This window comes from Dipodomys ordii, unplaced genomic scaffold (genome assembly GCF_000151885.1).
Source record: "Dipodomys ordii isolate 6190 unplaced genomic scaffold, Dord_2.0 Scaffold17, whole genome shotgun sequence".
NCBI lineage: Eukaryota > Metazoa > Chordata > Mammalia > Rodentia > Heteromyidae > Dipodomys > Dipodomys ordii.
In genome coordinates this window covers 4,080,212-4,088,835 of record NW_012267233.1, presented here as the reverse complement: position 1 = coordinate 4,088,835, position 8,624 = coordinate 4,080,212, and the positions used below count along the sequence as shown (strand labels likewise).

General features: G+C 41.4%; 1 pseudogene; it reads left to right on the top strand.

Annotated features, from left to right (window-relative positions):
* The first annotated feature begins 538 nt into the window (after positions 1-538).
* Positions 539-3,451, top strand: LOC105982703 (annotated as a pseudogene).
* The last annotated feature ends 5,173 nt before the right edge of the window (positions 3,452-8,624 follow it).

The window sequence follows — 8,624 nt, the reverse complement described above, 5'->3', positions numbered from 1 at the left end:
AAACCTGATACAATTTAACTTTTGACAAAGGTTTTAAACAGTAAAACAGAGGGATTTTACATGTTATGATTATCCAATTGACATTTGTAATAATTTACTGGGCCTTCATTTGAGCCAGGCATTGTTAATTATTGGAAGTAATAGGGAGCTGCCTCATACCGTCTTCAGCAAACTTTATAGTCTGACTTGGGAGAAAGACTGATAAGTGATTATAGTAGTTATAGTGATAGGAGAAACAAAATCAAGAAAACTCCAAAACAGTCGTTTTGAGTCTCAAAGGACACCAGGCAGTGTCAAGGAGAAGTATCTAGTCAATCTTTCAGAATTAGTGTGGGTTGTCTAGAAGAAATAGTATTTAAGCTGAGTTCTGAAGGATAAGCAGGATTTACCTGCTCTACCTAAAGCGTTGTATACATCCCCAATGTGTTGTTCTGGTATTTTAAAATAATTCTCCATCTTTATGGTTGAGTACTAATAGGTAGTTTGCATCTTTCCTCAGAAGCGGCACATAGATATCGCTGGGAAAGAGTTCATCCCTATGGAGAGAAGCCAGACAGAAGCTCTGAAGGCCAAACTCCTCTACCAGGACGTTTGCTTGGCCGCTCAGCGCCTCGACCTATTCCTACGACATGGAAATGCCCACAGGGAGGTGTTCAAGCCCCACATCCTGGCTCTCAGGGATATGGTTCACCAAGCCTGCATTAAACTCATGTTTTTGTACCCGGTGGCTTACGGGAGGAAGGCGGAGGAGCTGCTGTGGAGGAAAATGTACTCTGATGTTGTCATGCTGTTCATGGAGACCAACAGAAAGCGTACGGAAACTTCCCCATACTGGGAAGGCCCCTTGCGGGCTCACCTGAAGGGGGGCCTCCAGTTCTATGAGCATCTCTTCCTGTTCCTTCAGGGCCATTATGAGCTGAGGTTGCAGAGCTACATAGACTGGCCGCACAGTGTGGTGCACTCGATTGGCTCTAAGAGAGTGGGGCCCACCTCCAAGGAAGAGGCTGCCTGGGCTCGCCTGGCTTGCCACCGCTGCCTGCTCTACCTGGGAGACTTGTTCCGCTATCAGAACGAGTTCCTGGACTTGGGTACCAAGCACTTGGCTGAGCGATGCTATTACAGGGCCCTGTCGGTGGCCCCGCACCTGGGAATGCCCTTCAATCAGTTGGGAGCTCTCATGGGGACCAAATACTATGATGTGGCAGCCACCTACTTTTACCAGCGCTGCCTCCACTCAGAAGTGCCTTTCAAAGGGGCAGCCTGGAACCTCAAACGACTCTATGATCGTGCAGGAAAAAAGTACAGCTCGCTGAAAAGGTACCAGGGGAAGAAACTCTCTCGTAGCCAGAGAAAGTGTTGGGATAACAAGCGGCTACTCGTTAGCTTTCTCTACCTTCAGAGTCTCCTGCAGCCCCAGAGGAAGTTCAAAGCGGCCAGGTTGATAGCCCTGTGCCAGTTGGTTCTGGAAGATTTCCGTCTCTGTCTTTCTTACCGGCCATGTCCTTCAGATCTGGGCCAGGCGTCCACAGATACCAAACCCCCAAGAGGCTATCTGTTTCTCCCAGACCTCCTCATCTTCCACATGGTGGTTCTTTGCCTCATGAACGTGCACAGCCTGAGGAAGACAGGCTCCAAGCAGCAAAAACCCGCAGTCATCTTCACCTTGACCCTTTTCTCGCACCTAATTCAACATGTGAACGTGCGAATCCAGGCCGAGCTGCAGAAAGTGAAGCTGACTCCCGAAGTGGCTGCCCGCAGCGAAGGCAGCTGTAAGAAGGAGATTGAAAGACAAAAGGTCTTTCCAGCTCCCAGGCCCCCCCACCTCAGCAAATCCCAGAAGAGCCACAGCTCTTCCGGTGGCTCTAGTGTGGATTGCATTTCAGACGCTGCTGTTTATTCCTGCTGTGACTCAGACGGCACAGAGGAAGAGGAGAACTTGATTTCACAGTTCCATTCAGAAACGAGCAGCGACACTTCTTACTCAGATACAAGTGATGAAGAGCCTGCTGGGTCCCTAGGTCCAGAAGTAGGGTGGGAAAGTGAGCCCACATCCAATTCGAAAGCCATCCACTCCAGGAATATATGGAGGGCATCTAAATCTCCCAACAGTCTTCTAGAACTCCTGAAAACCACCATTTCTTCTAATCTGCCGGCTCCACTGAGCCAAAAGCTTCAAGGAAAATATGGCTCACATTTGGTTCCTGTCTTCAGTCACAGTGTTCTGACACCTGCGTCTGAGCTGCGCACCCGGGCCGCTAGGGACCGCTTTCCTGAAGCAGATGCTGACAATAGTTCCTTCTTGGAGCAGAATATCTGCATTGGCAGATCTCACAACCATCTGCAGACCATTCAAAAGAAGCTGAAGATCCTCTCTGCAGAAGGGTTACTCCCCACCATCAAGGTGATCCTGGGCTGGCTCCACACCAACCATAGTTTCCTCTCCTCCCACTGGCGGAGTTCCCTTAGCCTGTGGGACCACCTGTGTGTACTGCTGAACCTGTTACCCTCTGAGGGAGACCTTCAGCAACCAGGCCTGGGTCTTTCCCCACATCTCCACGAACTGCTGCAGAGCTGCAAAGATCCCCATCCTGCCAGTTTCCTGCAGCTTCCTGAGGACCTTGCTCTGTTCCAGCACTCTTCACCACAGGCTTTTCAGGAAATGGTGGGCTTCAAGCAAGACTCACCTCCACTCAGCTACCAGGATGAAACCGCCGTGCGCATCTGTTTCCTCAGAAGTTTTGGCCATTTTCTGACTAGACTCCCAGGACAGTTCCTGACGTTCGACTCTAAGGGGGGTGTCTTTGTGAGCAGTACACCTGAAAGGCCAGAAAATCCATCGCATCAGCTTCCTAGAGGTGAAAGGATAAGATTTTCCAAAGATATTGTTCAGCTCTGGCTTCAGCGTGAAGTAGCACTGTTAGAAAAGACCCTCCGGGGTCCCCAGACTCGCTCAGCTTTGACCCCTTACCTGTTCCCTGATCCCAGGGCTTTGTGTGAGCATCTTCCCATCATCCAGCAACTCACCACCAGCGGTAAGTTTTTCCTCATCTTGCCCAAGATTGTGGTTGACACACTATACATCCTGAGGAGAGAAGACCACAGGGCCTTGACAGCTATCACCTTCCTAGAGGATGAATTGAAGAGAGGGAACCAGTATATTCTTTGCCAGTCCTTTGTGTCTAAGAGGCTGATGAGGCCCAGAATGACCAGGCCAGACTCTGATGCTTGGGACCTTTATAATATTCTTGACTTTTGTAAAGGTCTTTTGGAGGCTTCCAGGCCAGCGACTCGGGATCCCAGCAGCATGGTAACTATCATCACTGGCACCAGTTTGGACAACCCTAGGAATTTCTCATATCCTCTGCAGTTGGTGCTGGGGATCGCAACAGAGGCTGGTGTGGAAATCAAGAACGTTCTATGCTTCCACAGAGAGTGGAAAGCAATCAGCTAACACAGTCATCTCTCTCCTGTTCCTCCTCCTTCAGCACTAATGGATCAAACTCAATGTTTCTCTCTCTAGTAAGCACCTGAGGCTGTAGACATTGTAGACTATTCATGTCTACCTGTTGGTAGAGTTGTAGAGTAGCAGCTTTCAGAGGACTTGCCTCCTCCTCCTTTCCATCTTGGCTTGACACCGTGTACCATCTCTGAAAAATTGTACGATTGCTTCAGTGCTTAATGTTCTAACAGTAAAGCAACATGTTCAGAAAGCCTTTCTACATGCAAATCTAGCTCTGTGGACTGTCTGACATTTTCCTAGCTCTGTTTTGTGACATGAAACTTTTACTTACGCTGTTTCATTATGATGGGGGCCATCCCCTTGTTATCTTTAAAACCCAATAAACATAAAGCTAAAATTCATGATTGTGATGAAAGGTTTTATTGTCATATCTAACTAGGTATGACAGCAATAGTCCCAGGGGTGGACAGACACCATTCTGGTTTTGGTGAGTTGCAAGTAAGTATGTAAAATTAGTTTATTTATTTATTTATTACCATATCTGCTCAAAAATCTCAACTTTGGAAGGCACGATAGCAAAGCCTTCTAATTATGGCTACTCTGAAGGCACAAACTGAGAAAATTATGTTTGGAGCCATCCAGTATAAAAAATAGTTTGTGAGACTCTATCTCAACCAATAAGCTGGATGAGGTGATTCATACCTGTTATCCTAGCATTTCAGAGTGCTGATGAGCTGGATACTCTTAGAAGTCAGCAGAAACAAGCCCACTAAAATTTTGCTAAGGTTAATTTTTTTTTTTAATGCGCAGGAATCCTATTCCCTGGAAAAGTTCTCCATTGCATTGGGTTCTGTGATATTTTCTTGCTTTCCTTTGTAGGTGTCAGTTGACTATCAGCTGATATACTTCATTTGGAGTTAAGAAAACAACTCTAGAGACTGCTTTGAGGTAACGCTTTAGAAACTTATGTCAAATGTCACTGATGTCTGTTATATAGCTTGCTGATGTTTGGTTGCCATTCAAAAGAATCTCAGCTGAGTTTATGAAAAAGCTAGAGAGTCAAAGAGAAAGTAAGTATATTATTATAAAATGCCTTGTGTTATCTACATAGACAATGAGGATATTGAAGTTTGCACCGGACATTTAAACCAGTTGGGCATAGTCTTACAATGAACACTTCAGATGATTTATTATTGCATTTGTCTTCTGAAAATATCATGTTTTGGCTTAGGCCTATAAAATTTCTCTGGTAAGATTTCTCCTCACCATTATATACAAGGAATGATAGAGCCCATGGATAAATATTTAAGTAGTCCATTACCTAAATCTAAAGTATTTTTATGAAGAATTGGCTGAGCAAATATCTCTCAGAAACTTGTGCATTAGGATGTGATTTTTCTGGAAAAGACAGTGGTGTTATCTGTTCAAAGCCAGGAAGTTTGCTATCAGGCAAGGCTATTTATTACTTAGATGCCTTTGGGAAGGGAACCAACATCTTTCTGGCTTTCTTTTTACCCAAGAACATTGGAAAGAACTCCATTGTATAGGGATGAGTCAGATAAAATCAGTGCAAAAGCATGCAGTGCAAAAGCATACGAAATGATTTGTTTCATATTCCATTGTAGATATATCTCTCAGATATATTTCCATAGATCTGACTTACCCAGAGTATAAGATAAGCAGGAAGAAGAAATGCAGTAATCAGCTTGTGGACCACAGAACCACCCTCCCTTTTCCTGCAGCTTGTTGTCATGGTAATGTTCAAATTTTCACCTTTTATCCAGAGCTCCAGGGAAGGGAAAGAAACAACCCTGATGGGAGGTTTTGAATCCTTGAGTGATATTTACTCACTGAGATATCTTTACGACAGAAATTTTATTTGGATTGGAATAAGCTTGAAGGTTAAGTTCTGTTCAGACAATAACTAGAGCTAGGTATTTCTTTTGTATACATGAGCTGTAGAGTGTAAATTTCAACCTCACTTTAAATGTTATGTGTGTTTTTTAGACAACCAGAAACTATACTGTGGCTAAATAATATATTTTCACTGCATCATTTTCTCTTAGGACCTTAAGCATCATATTTCTATCTGCTCCCTCTCTCTCTCTGCTGAATTTTTCTTTGCTGCTGAATTTCAACACATCTAGTCATTATTTGTACCTGAACAACTTCTTTCTCTTTGTAGTCTTTCTTTTGACAAGTGAAGCTCAGCTAAGTTTGAAAAACTGGTTCCATTCTTCTAATAAAAACAACATAAATGTATACAAGTACAAAAACTAAAAGAACACATACATGTACTTCATTCAATGACTTAGCTTATACCTGACAAGTGTGAAATTTGTAGGATATAGAAGCTGTTTAGTCTCAAGGGAGATTGTCTTTTTCCTGATACAGTTGGTACTAAGGCCTTTTTGTTTTTCTCAAATGATTGTATAAGGCTCATTTCATTAGTGCCTTAGTAACGAAGGTAATAATTGAAGTAATTCTTTTATTTAAAGTTATCTGACTATAACTGTTAGCCATATCTGTAAGAAACCCTCCTGGCAAAACTAGTATTTTAGTCATTAGTTCGGTATTATAGCTTCACCAAATTGATACACTTAAATGTATCAGTAAGCATTTGTTCAACTTAATGAGATTTTTTTTCAGGTCCATGTATTATATTTGCTATTGTGGACCCACAAAAGTGATATAGTTGAAGAAATTAGCTTCTCAAAAGGAAACAAACATATATTCAAATTCACAATTACTCTAGTAAGGCTAGAGGTGTTAAGGAATTGAAAGGATACTAACAATACCACATAACATATTGTGAGAGAAATATCCCAACCTAAAGTGTCCATGAGTCTACTGACCCCATTGTCTCCCGTAGTGGGATCCAAGTCCTCCTCAATGTGAGGATACAGGTATATTGCTGTGTTGTCCCAGGTGATCTCTCTACTTACATTCTCCATCCAGTTCTGCAGCAACATTGCCACCTACATTACACTGCTTTTATGTGTCTGTTCATGTCTCTTTCTCAGTTAAAATGCAAGGGTTGGCTGGCTGGATTCTGGTGGCTCATACCTGTAAGCCCAGCTACTCAGGAGATTGAGATCTGAGGATCTCAAAGCTAGCATGGGCAGGAAAATCTGTGGGACTCTTATCTCCAATTAACCACCAGGAAACTTGAAGAGGAGCTGTGATTCAAAGTGGTAGATTGTCGCCTTGAGCAAAAGGAACTCAGAGACAGCACCCTGGCACCTAGTTCAAGTCCCACAATTGACAAAAAGCAAGATAAAAATAGAAAAACAAAACCCCAAACCAAATAAACAACCCACAAGGGTATCATTGATTGAGTGGAAAGTTGAATCTTTTAGTATGGTGTAAATAGTTGAGGACTAGATCTCCCCAGTGTTCTGTACTCAAACCAAATAGTTGGAGGTGTGGACTAATCTATATTTCTTTTCTTGTATCCAAGTATTTCCACACGTTGCTTTCCCATTTTATGTAGCAAGGTTTTTATTAATTGTTGTGGACTCAACCTCAATAATACCTCTTTGGCTTTTCATTTCTCAGTTTGGTATGTTGTTCTCTGCCATTCTTTCAGTGTATGTTGCTCCTACGCTGTTATACTTTATGTAATATATTAAAAATGTCTTTCTCTCTTAGTAAATTGTGGTTCCCATAGTGGAAGAAACTATATTTTATAGCATCCTCTCTCTTAAACCTAGATTTGAACCTGCCATGTATTACATATTGAACATGGACTATTTTCTTCCAAATTGCCCATTATTTCTTACACTAGTCCTTCAAACAATATGATTTAATTTGATGGACTTTAAAAGTAAAGCCTGCTGGGTACCAGTGGCTCACACCTGTAATATTAATTACTCAGGAGGCTGAGATCTTAGGATCATAGTTCCAAGTCAGCTTTGGCAGGAAAGGCTGTGAGACTTTATCTCCAATTAACCACCAGAGAACCCGGAAGTAGTCCTGTGGCTCAAGTGGTAGAGCACTTGCCTTGAGCTCCAGGCCCATAGTTCAAGCCCCATGACCGACCGAAAAAAAAATAAAGCCTAATAATATTTAGAAACATTCCTGATAATTAGATGTTATTTCTTTCATTTGAGGTTGTACTTAAATTCTGAAGTTTAAGACCCATATTGCTATCTCTATAATATATGCTTAAATGAAATTTTTTTATTTAAAATTTTCTCTAGTTATTCAAGTATATCTGAGAAATAAACCAGTATTTACTATGAAACTGTCAGGGTTTTATATATGCATACATTGTGGAATGGTTAAAACAAGTTAATTTCTGACTGTTTTAACAGTCTATCTTTTTGAAAATGTTTTCCTCAGATATTATTCATTCCATAATATTAAGGGAACACAATTGAATAACTGAATAATGAGAATTGAATAATATGAACATTTTGTAAATTAATATGTTACACAAACATCCCAGCCATTTACAAAGCTACGTACTACATAATGACTTCACAAACCCACATCTGTGAAAAATGACTCATTTCATCATCACTAGATCACTTTTATATAATTTTGTGGATTTTTTTATCTTACACTCCTCTTTGCTAAAAGATTTAGTTGTTTTTGTTTTGTTTTGTTTTGTTTTTGTCGGTCGTGGGGTTTGAACTCTGGGCCTGGGCGCTGTCCCTTTGCTCTTCAGCTCAATGTGAGCGCTCTACTGCTTGAGCTACAGCCCCACTTCCTGCAAAAAGATTTAGGGAAACATTCATTTCATTTCTTTTTTTTTTAACTTGGGTTTGTTAAATTGAGACCAAAGGATATATTTCTTATTAGCTGTCTTATTGCACTGCCATTTGTCACCCTTATTTTTTCCTCATCAGTGTGAGTCAGAGATGGACATTTAAGGGATAGAACAAAGTACTTTGCATGTTAGGGAAAACATTGTTTTACTTCTTAAATACATACACACAAAATAAGTTCCTTAAAATGCTTAATGAGCTTCCATTTAATGTATTAAGTTTTAAAAGAAAATAAGATAGTTAATAAAATGCGACACTTATCTGGTGAATTGAAGGAACACTGCAATTTTTTTTAATTTAATTTTATTTTATTTGTGAACATACTGTACAGAGGGGTTACAATTGCATGGGCAGGATAATGCGTACATTTCTTACCAAGCATTGCAGCCTCC